Source organism: Cynara cardunculus (genome assembly GCF_001531365.2).
Source record: "Cynara cardunculus var. scolymus isolate 2C chromosome LG 10, CcrdV1, whole genome shotgun sequence".
Taxonomy (NCBI): Eukaryota; Viridiplantae; Streptophyta; class Magnoliopsida; order Asterales; family Asteraceae; genus Cynara; species Cynara cardunculus.
This window is the reverse complement of record NC_037537.1, coordinates 1,688,289-1,698,971: the sequence shown is the minus strand read 5'-3', so window position 1 is coordinate 1,698,971 and position 10,683 is coordinate 1,688,289.

Here is a 10,683-nt window from a genome sequence, read left to right as displayed (position 1 = left end):
TAGTCTGTAATTGGAACCATAACTCTTATTTATTCAAATTGTATTAATATGTAAAGACCAAGTGTAACATATATCATCGCTAAATCTTATCTTATAAAATCAGTGGAACTTCAAAATCGTTAAAATTCATGGCTCCCGCCGCATTGAGCGGGTACACAACTAGTACATTATTATATGTAGATGTATATAGTATTTAGTATTTACATCTATCTTAAAACTTATGGGCCGAATGGTTTGGTACTGAATGTTTTGGTGCAGAATGATTAAGTGATGAGAACGATTAAGAGGTTCTCATGATATAGTACAAAATTAAATATAATTGTTTGGTAATTGTTTACAATGAAATTAGGGCTCTTAATGGTTAAGGGAGGCCCAGGATACAACATCATTCAGAGGGTTTTAGAACCATTAAGAGACAGACTTTTTTTTTTTTACCAAACAAGATTCACCTCTTAACGATTTAGAGGTTGCCTCTTAATGGACTATTAAAAGGTAAACAAACAACCCCTTACTTTTCTTTACATTCTCAACACATGAATCGATCGATTTTGACATTAAAAGAGGTACAAATCAATCTCCGTTAAAGATAACAATCCTACTAGTTAAAAAATGGACGGTTCAGATTAGTTCGTTAAAATTAATGAATGGATATTTATAAGGATGGTGATTTTCCCCAACCCGGTGTGGAACTTGTTCACCTAACCCAAACGAGGCCTGAGATTCTCTGTTAAACCGGGTCCCGGTTCCGAGGCTAGGGATCCCTGGTAAGCTCAAACCGGGGTTGGGGCCGGGGCCGGGTAGCGTATCCCAAACCCGTCTCGTACCTGATATCTAAAATAATTAATTTATAATATTAATTATATAGTATATACATTATTTATGTATTTTCTAAAATTAGGTTTTTACAAAATTCTAATTGACATCGGCGTCTTCACTTCTTCACATTACCACCACCAGACGACAACAAGAGACCACCATATTTTAGCTATACCTTCCATCGGAGGCGTCTCACCTTCCGCCAATGGCCACAGTCCACATTGGCCTCACCTTCCATCGATGACCAACGCCCATGTCTCTACACCAATCATTCCACTTTCAGATCCACGATTGGGTCTTGACAAGGGACGAAGATCAAGGTTTGACCAGTTTTGACCAGAAAATAAACCGAGGACGAGATGTTAATCCCGTACTCGCCAGAGACCGGGGCCGAGGCCAGGGGTCGTTAATAGAAACCGAGGCTAGGACGGGGGTCGGGGATTAGAAAACCCGCCACATCCCCACCCTATTGTCATGCCTAGATATGTATGATGCAAAAAGAAAAAATGGGTTAGGCCTTCTGACCCATTTATATATCAAAAATAAGTTACAGATTTGGTCCCTGCGGTATATAGGTTTTTATGGAATTGTTTCTTACACTTCATCTATTACGTAGAATATTTGAAGGTATGTGATTTTTTCACGGTTTCGCTCCTTTGATCAAATGATTATCAATGGAATCCGTTAAACTCAGAGACAAAACGGTATGTTTGTTATTTTTCTTCATCTTCACCACCACCACCATCTTCTTTGTCATAGACAGACCTAAAACCTATTTCGAATACAATAGATTAAACCTAAATCTAAAACAATTAATGAAAACTTTAAATTTTGTTGGAACTCGGAAGAAGCATGATCACTTATCACAAACACATGTTAAAAGCGCATGTTTCCCTTTGTGGATCAAACCCATATCTCTGTTTGTCACAAACCTGTCATTACACCTTGTTTCTGACTGGTGTATTGAACCAAAAGGAGAATCAAATTTGCATGTGCAGCACCGAACACCACGTATGAGCTAGAGGGGGTTAGTTTGGTAACTTTTACAAATAGGTGACAAACGGATTCATATATGAACCTCTGTGATTCACTTATGAATTATATGTTCATATGTGAACCCGTTTAATTCACATATGAACTATTTTAACTCATTCACATATGAACTAATTCACGTATGAACTATTTTAACTCATTCACATATGAACATATAGTTATATGTAAATCGCATGGGTTTACATATGAACTCGTTTGCCGCCTATTTGTAAAAGTTATGGAACTACCCCTCCATCTTCCGCACACCCATGTAAGAAATTATCCTTTGTTTCACGGTCAAAACGGCAAATATTGATCAGATGAAGGGATATGATCACTTCTTTACTTCTCAAATAAACCTTTCCCTTTTCTTTTGAGAACATGCAATATGTGAAATCCATGAGATTTAGGATAAACCACAAATTATATTAAATCACTGGGTAAATTAGGAAGTCTCTTTAGTTCATTTTTTATCATTTTTAGTGTTTGTTATGAATTATTAGAATTTTATAATTTTAGGTTAAATTGAACTTTATGCAGATTTTGAAGCTTTTGGGCAAGTACTGTAGCAATGTTATAAGATTTTTGTGGTGTTGTAGGATTTATGAGGAACACAACCATTTACTTACAGGGTAAGATTTTAGTTTACTAAAACGGTATCGTGTGCAATAATTTATCCGATAAGCTCTTATCATGGTAAGAGTCATCGTCCTTATTTACCGGGTAAGACTCTTGGTCATTGTCTCGTTCTTACCGGATAAGATTCTTGGTCTTTACCATATTCATCTTGTAAGATAATGTGGCTTGGTGTTCACTTACCCGAGTAAGCGTTTGATAAACAACCCCTAAATTTCCTTTTTTAATTTTATGTCAATTACTTTATTGTAAATTATTCTCTTGCACTTTACTTTATTGTTATTCAAATTCCTATTATTTAAATTCCCGTACTTTAATTTTTGCAATTTCCATTCTTGTTATTTATATTCCAGTAATTTACTTTTCAGTCATTCACTTTCTTGCAATTTTATTTATAGTCATTTACATTCTTGCAGTTTAATTTATGTAATTTTTTTTTTTTTGTATTTTCCATTTCTTTATTTATTTTTCAGTCTTTACATCATTCACAGAAGAAACCAATCGATGATGGACTAAAAATCTTAGTTTGGGGGGTAATGGAAAATTAAGACCAAAGCCAATAAGATGTCTTATATATAACATTGTTGTCTAACTATTTATTTTAGGTGATTAATATTTTATTGAACATTACATTTAATTAATTGATAACTAATTTTATGTATGAAAATGCATTAACTTTCCGAGTTAAGATAAATAAAAAAATTTGAGGTAATATGAGAAGACTATAACAGCTTTAATATTTGACAAATATTGTAATCCTACGATGTAGGATGGTAATTGTTATCTGTTAGGATTCATGATGTCTAACATAAATTATATCGTATCAATAGCACGCTGACATGTGTGTACTTTTCGGAGGTCGTCTAACCTGATAGTTGATAGGATGTCACGAGTCCATTGGCATAGAATATGAAATCTTTTCCACGTAAGCTAGTTGTACAAAGCTTGTTTGTTCATATAGACAGTGTGATTTGGGGATCTATGACAGTACTATAGCACCATTTTTTGGTACTTTAGGACTACTACAAGATTGTTATATCATCTTTTTACTAGATCGTTTGTTTTGTTTCTTAACCAACCCTTGCACCATGTGCTTCTTTTTACGACTAATATTTTCGTAGCTGATAATTATCTCACCCAAGTTTTAGATCAAACAAACCTTCAAAAATTTGTCATTTGAATTTTTTTAAAGACTAGACTTTTGAAAAACTTTACAAGTCTTCTATGTGGGAACAATATCCGGTACTTATGTCATTATTAATTGTTAACAAAGCGATAGTAGATCAAAGTGTATACTTACACTAAAGTTTATTTTATTTTTGGAGTTTAAGGTTGCATCAACCAAACAACAATTTCCTTTTTATGGGGATAATAAATTAATTGAATTTATATTTGAGTTGATTAAATTACCTTTTATATTTAGTTAATAAATAACATAATTATCTTAAATTAGTGGCTCACATTGGATCTCACGCATTTCACAAATTCTAGGGTTCTCATTTAATTAAGCCCATATACATTAGTGGCTCACATTAGATCTCACAGAGGGAGTATATGTTTTTGTTATTTGTAGACATCATTCGTCTTATAACAATGAATTATTATGTATAATAGTTTATCTGTATTGATGATCGGTTAATATCTTTTCATATTATTTATAGACTAAGAATCTATTTACCATATTTTTTGTACATATAATTAGTTATCGTGCGATTTAGATATACATTTTTTTATTTCTTAATAAAAATCGGGAGATATATCATATGCTTTTTAAAAAGAAAAAAACTTCATCATCAATCAAACAAACAATGCATAAATTAACCACACCCCTTCGTTATTATTACTCATTATATTTAATTTCACAACTTTATTCCTAAACAAATATTTCTCTTTCTCTCTCTCTCTCTCTCTCTATATATATATATATATATTAAAATTTTCCTAATTAGGTTTTATTAACTGCTTCGAATTATTTGAATACTATTTGTTAATAATTATATTAACAATTAACATATATTTATATAGATAATATTCAGATAATTAACCAAAGTACTCATGCTACCGAACAATGCACGGTTCCCACACTAGTTATATATATATATATATATATATATATATATATGGTATATTTCAAATGCAACCATGTCCATTTGTACAACCAATGCAACCCAATTAATTGAGATATTTATATAAATGATGAGAATTTATTTATTATGATTTGAATATTTATGGAAGATGAATAAGGTTCAATAATTATGATCAATATTTTATATTAAAAAACAATTAAAACTTCTATGAAATCACATATTAATCAAATTAAATGGACGGTTGAGATCGGATTGTATTAATTGTACAAATGTAAAAGGTTGTATAATAACCAACCTATATATGTGTGTGTGTGTGTGTGTGTGTGTGTAATCTAGTAATATGTGTTGTTGATAATTCATGAAACGTTTAATTTCTTTTACTAGGAAATCCAGTATATTAAGAAATCTGTTATATTAGGAAGTTCATTACTCATAATTAAAGATTATCAAATCTCTCCCTCTCTTCTCTCCATTGCTTTGTAGTTTTAAATATCTAACTGAAACACTAATCACATAAAACAATTCCCTATTCATCGGCCATTTCCCTCATGGATATATATATATATATATATAGAGAGAGAGAGAGAGAGAGAGAGAAAGAGCTGGGTTATTATACAACTTTTTATATTTGTACAACCAATACAATTCAATCTCAACTGTCCATTTAATTTGATGAATATATGATTTCATAGAAGTTTTGATTGTTTCATAATATAAAATATTCATCATAATTTAATGAACTCTATTTATCTTCCATAAATATTCAAATCATAATAAATGAACTCTCATTATTTTTATAAATATCTCAATTAATTGGATTCCATTGGTTGTACAAATGGATATGGTTGCATTTGAAATATACCTTCACGGTGTTTTTGCTGTGAAGGTTCGATTTTTTTTACCTTTCACAACGTTTTGCTGTGAAGTTTCAAGTATAAAAAAGTGGTCTCATGGGTCTCACGGAAATATATTGGTCTCACGTGAACCCAACCCTATATATATAAGGTTAGGTTCACATGAGACAAGGCTGTTTTGAGACACGTGAGACACGATTTTTACACTTGAAACTTCACAGCAAAATATTGTGAAGGTAAAAAAAAGCTGAACCTACACAGCAAAAACACAGTGAAGGTTACTGGCAGACCTGTATTCACACAGCCACAGACTTAACAACCAGGACCAAAAGCAAGTATACAATTAGTCATAATATCGTTTTTCAAGTAATAAAGTGGTACAAGTACCAGAATTGTCCACATGGATTGTAGTAAGAACTCAGTAAAAGTAATCTTAAGGAAATGATTTCAGAAGGCGAATTTGAAGATTTTGATGTGATCTGAGTTAACACTACTAAACTAACAAGAAATAACATAAAGCCAGGGTGTAAGACTCAGGATGAGATGTAAATATTATTTCCAATAGACCAATGCTGTCAAAATGCTACAACATGAAACCATGCTGACAAATTGCTACAACATGCAATGAGTAACAACTACTTTCACCCTCTATTTTGAGGGTATATCTCTCGGACTTCACCATCACACAGATATTATAGCTTTCAACCCATATCTCTATTATATATTTGGACTAGTGAAAGTGACAAATGGTATACTCAAAGTACACGGATAAACAAATTTATTTGTTAAAAATCACTCTCTCGAGTAGATTCTCATATCATTCAAGTTGACGTGTTCTGAATGGATCATCTCTGAGTCCATGCCACTTTAACACTTCAAAGTGATCAACCTGTAGAGAATTAACAATTTAGAAAAAATATGGATAACAAATCTCTTTGTTAACAACTCTCTCAAGTCTACTTTTCATATCATCCAAATGACGTGCAATCAATGGTTCAACTTAGAGTGCATGATACTTTAACACTTTTCAGTGATCAACTCGTCAAGAAGTGTCATTGATTTTATAAAATTTGAAATGAAATAATGAAGCATTGTTGTTACATAAAAGGGTCTACCTTATTTGATTTACAAACTCACTCTCTCCGTCTTACACCCGAGCTAAGAAATTTAGCTACTCATAACGGAAAGTAAATTGCAAGAAATATGAATTACGGTAAATAAAGACATAAAAATAAATGATGGAAAGTAAATGACGGAATATAACTAACAAGAAGTAAAGAGCGAAAAACGTAATAAATAAATGACGCAAATTAAATTGCAAGAAAACATAATAAATAAATGACAGAATTTAAAGAATAAGAAATAAAGAACAATTAAAAGAAAGCTTGAAAGAGATCTTCACCAAAAGTTTACTTCTATTTCTAGAAAGAGAAAATACCACACGTAGTAAGACAACTACTTGAAATATTAAAATGATTTAGAAAGATGATGAGATGATCAAAACATTAACCTCAACCTCTCTATTTATATACTAAAATAGAGGTGAGGGCAAAATAGACATTTAGCATTAATCTAGAGTTAAAGTAGCTAAAAGTATAACTAAAGCAAATAGTTAGAGTCTAATTATATCAAACTTAGCCAACAAGTTTCCAGCTAATTAAAATAATACAACTGGTAATACACAAAATGTTATTCAAAAAATCATCTCTTGTCGTGTCAATAAGCTTCATGTTCTCTCTCCTCCCTTTCTTCACAGTCATGTCATGCTGCAACAGTCCCGCAACATCAAACAGCTTCAATATGTCCAGAACAAGTTCATATTAGCCCATTATGTATTAAAAACAGGTAAATCATTTATTCTAGCTCCATAACAAAGAAGTGAAAATAAATTAATAAAGTGACTCAAAGTTGGGATATAAATGGAAAATTTTATATCTAAGAGAGAAGAAAAAAGTGTTTAAGCACTAAATAATTAGTGCGTATAAGTTACTTTCACATTGTTTTGCCGTGAAGTTTCAAGTGTAAAAATCGTGTCTCACATGTCTCAGGAAAACAACCTTGTCTCACATGATCCCAAGTATATATATATATGTGTGATGTTTCACAAAATCATCCATTGTGGTCTTCTTTTAGTGTTCCACTATATGGTGTTCACAAGATTGTTCACATGGTGTTCACAAAATCATCCAATACGATCTTCTTTAGTATTTAAATATCTGGTGGTCACAAAGTTTTCACAAGTTGTTCTCATAGTAGCAAACTCATTCATTGTGGTGTTCAAAAAAAAAATTCACAAGGTTGCTTACAATGTGTTCATAGTGTTCATAACAGAATCCAAAGAAAATGGTATTGACAATAATTATTATTCATTTTTTGTGGTTTATAATTAACGAGAGAGGAGATTTGCAATATATCCACAATGCGTTTTAGTTAAAAAAAATAGTCAAAATTATCGAAATTATTAAATTCTTAATTCAGCCCTTGAAGTAATGTGATTTATGGTTTATATTGGATCTCACAAATTAAAAGAATCTTAAAGAAAAGCCATATATATAATGATAATTTATTTTTTAGTAGATAATGAAAGAAAGGTGAAAATGGTTAAAATACGTCTGACTTACTGGAACAAATTTAATGGAGTTTGGATAAGAGACATGATTCATAAGGAAAATAAACAACAAAGGACCTATCTATAATTTTCTAGAAGTCTCTCATTTTCGATTCTCACGTATTAAGCTCTGTATGGGATACGTTATCTGTGTTGATAAATTTTTATGTGCGAGGGATGGGAGACCGATAGGTTTAAAGGAGGCAAAAGAAAGATGGTTGAAATTTATTTCTTGGGAATTTTTGGTATTAATTTCTTTGAGGTGGCTTAATGAGGACAAATGAGGAGTTTTGGCCTATTCTAAATAGCCATTTTGGCTTAATGGCTTAACGACTAAGCCATAAAGAAATACAACTGTATGAGTGAGCGAATAAGCCACCAATCCCAAAAACTCATTAAGTTGTAATTGAACAATTCCTTAGGTGGCATTTGGTTCGCATAATGTTTTTGGATGGAAGTAAATATGTCAAAGGAATTTGACTTTGAAGGAATTGAAATTGAATGTTGTTAGGTTTGACCACCTGTTTGGTTGGTAGATATTAGAATGGAATCCGTTAAGGAATTAAAATCCGCTTGTTTGGTTAACAAAATGTAGCTTTGAAATTGAAATGAAATATTGATAAATGATTAAAATGTTCTTTTTTAATAATTTTGAAACCGAAATCCAACTATCGTGGTTCAGATCAACGGTGGTCGGGGGTGGTTCAGATTGGTGGGGTCGATGGTGGTCGGCGGTGGTTCAGATCGGTGGTGGTAGGTGATGGTTCATATTGACAGTGGTCGGTGGTGGTTCAGGTCAGCGGTGATTCAGATCGGTGGTGTTCGACGATGGTTCACATCGGTGATGGTTGACGGTGGATCTGATCGGTGGTGGTTCAGATCGACAACGGTCCATGGTGGTTCAGTTCAATAGTGGTTCATATTAGTCGTGGTTCAGTGCGAGTGGTCGGTGGTGGTTTAGATCGACGGTAGTTCAAATCAGCGGTAGTCGACGGTGGTTCAGATGGATGGTGGTCAGCAATGGTTCAGATCAGTGGTGGTTGGCGGTGGTTCAGATAAAGTGATGGTCGGTGGTGGTTCAGATCGACGGTGGTCGACAGTGGTTCAAATCGGTGATGGTTGACAGTGGTCCAAATCAGTTGGGGTCGGTTGTGGTTCAGATCGGTGGTGGCCGGCGATGGTTCAGATTAAGTAGGGAGGATTAGGGTATATTAGGTTTTATTTGATTAGGGTATATTGGATTAAAAGGTATATTTGGTATTATGAAAATATAGAATTTCATTCCATTAAAATATCATGATGTTGCTAAAGAATGTTGAAATCTATTATTTGTGGAATTTGATGGATTTGAAGATTCATTTCCCTAAAAGAGAATGAACCAAACGAGAGAATGAAATTTGGTCAAAAGAATTCAACATTCCAATTCCACCAGATTCTTTCAGAATCTACAAATCAAACGCCACCTTAGACTCCTTGATAACCAAATTACATAATTACTTTGAATCATCCCTTATATTCTCGTTTCCCTCATAAATGCTCATGACACCTCGATCTTTTATTTTGCCTAATCGACTCTAGTTTCTTTTCTAGTTCATTTGGCTCTCCCGACTACCATGTAGGCTCACTCTCTCCATCGCTCATTTATTGTCTTGTAGAGGACAACACATAAAGAACAGTTGTTATACTTTCAATAGCAAATTTCATTCGATTCAACTCCAGGTTTATTTACTCCCTTTCTATTTCTTTTGAAAAGCAGCTGTGGTAAAATATCATTTTGTAGAGATTCAACAATGATTAAGGACATCAAAAAGAAATTGCAGTAGTTGCAAAGGTTAAAACTGTATAGGTGGGTTGCTTTAAGAGATTGGTATATTTTAGTACGTAAAAAAATGTGCGAAGATAAATAAAAATGCAAAATATGCAAGAGATTGCTTCAAAAGAATCGTGTATTTTCGATTACTTGAACCAAATCATGACAATTCCTTTTTACAAGAGATTGGCGTATTTTAGTGTATTTTCTGTTACTTGAATCCAAATTTGAGAACAATATATCGTATTCAATAAAAAAAAGAAAAAGAAATGTCTATCTATATTATCTTTTGAGTAATCAAACACTTTCTATCATAACAATCACCATTTGTTAATTTACAGATATAATATTCACAAAAAATGATGTCTACCTATATTATCTTTCTAAAAAGTTGATGTTAGTTTTCCCCAATAGACCTTTTTCTTATTGAAGTATATGATATTTATATACGGCAAATAAAACAAATAAACTCACACACTCTCCTTATCTTTGGTGAAGTTTGAACCATTGACTTCCTAGGAGGCCAATGACTCACATACTGTTAGGCCAAAGACCATTTGGTCCCAAGAGACCTTTTTTTTACAAGTAAATCTTTCATTTTTAAATCTAACACATCCCATGCTCGGATGCTCCTATCAAATATATTCACAATAATATCATCAACAAGAGGATTTTCATCATTACAAGCATTATCAACGTTTTCATCATTACAAACACTATCAATGCTTTCATCATCATTGGAAAAATTACAAACGCTATTTTTGGTTTCGTTTTGCAGACACGATGAAGGAGCCACTGGAGATTTACTTGCAAAGACAGTCCCCCCGCCCCCCCCCTCCC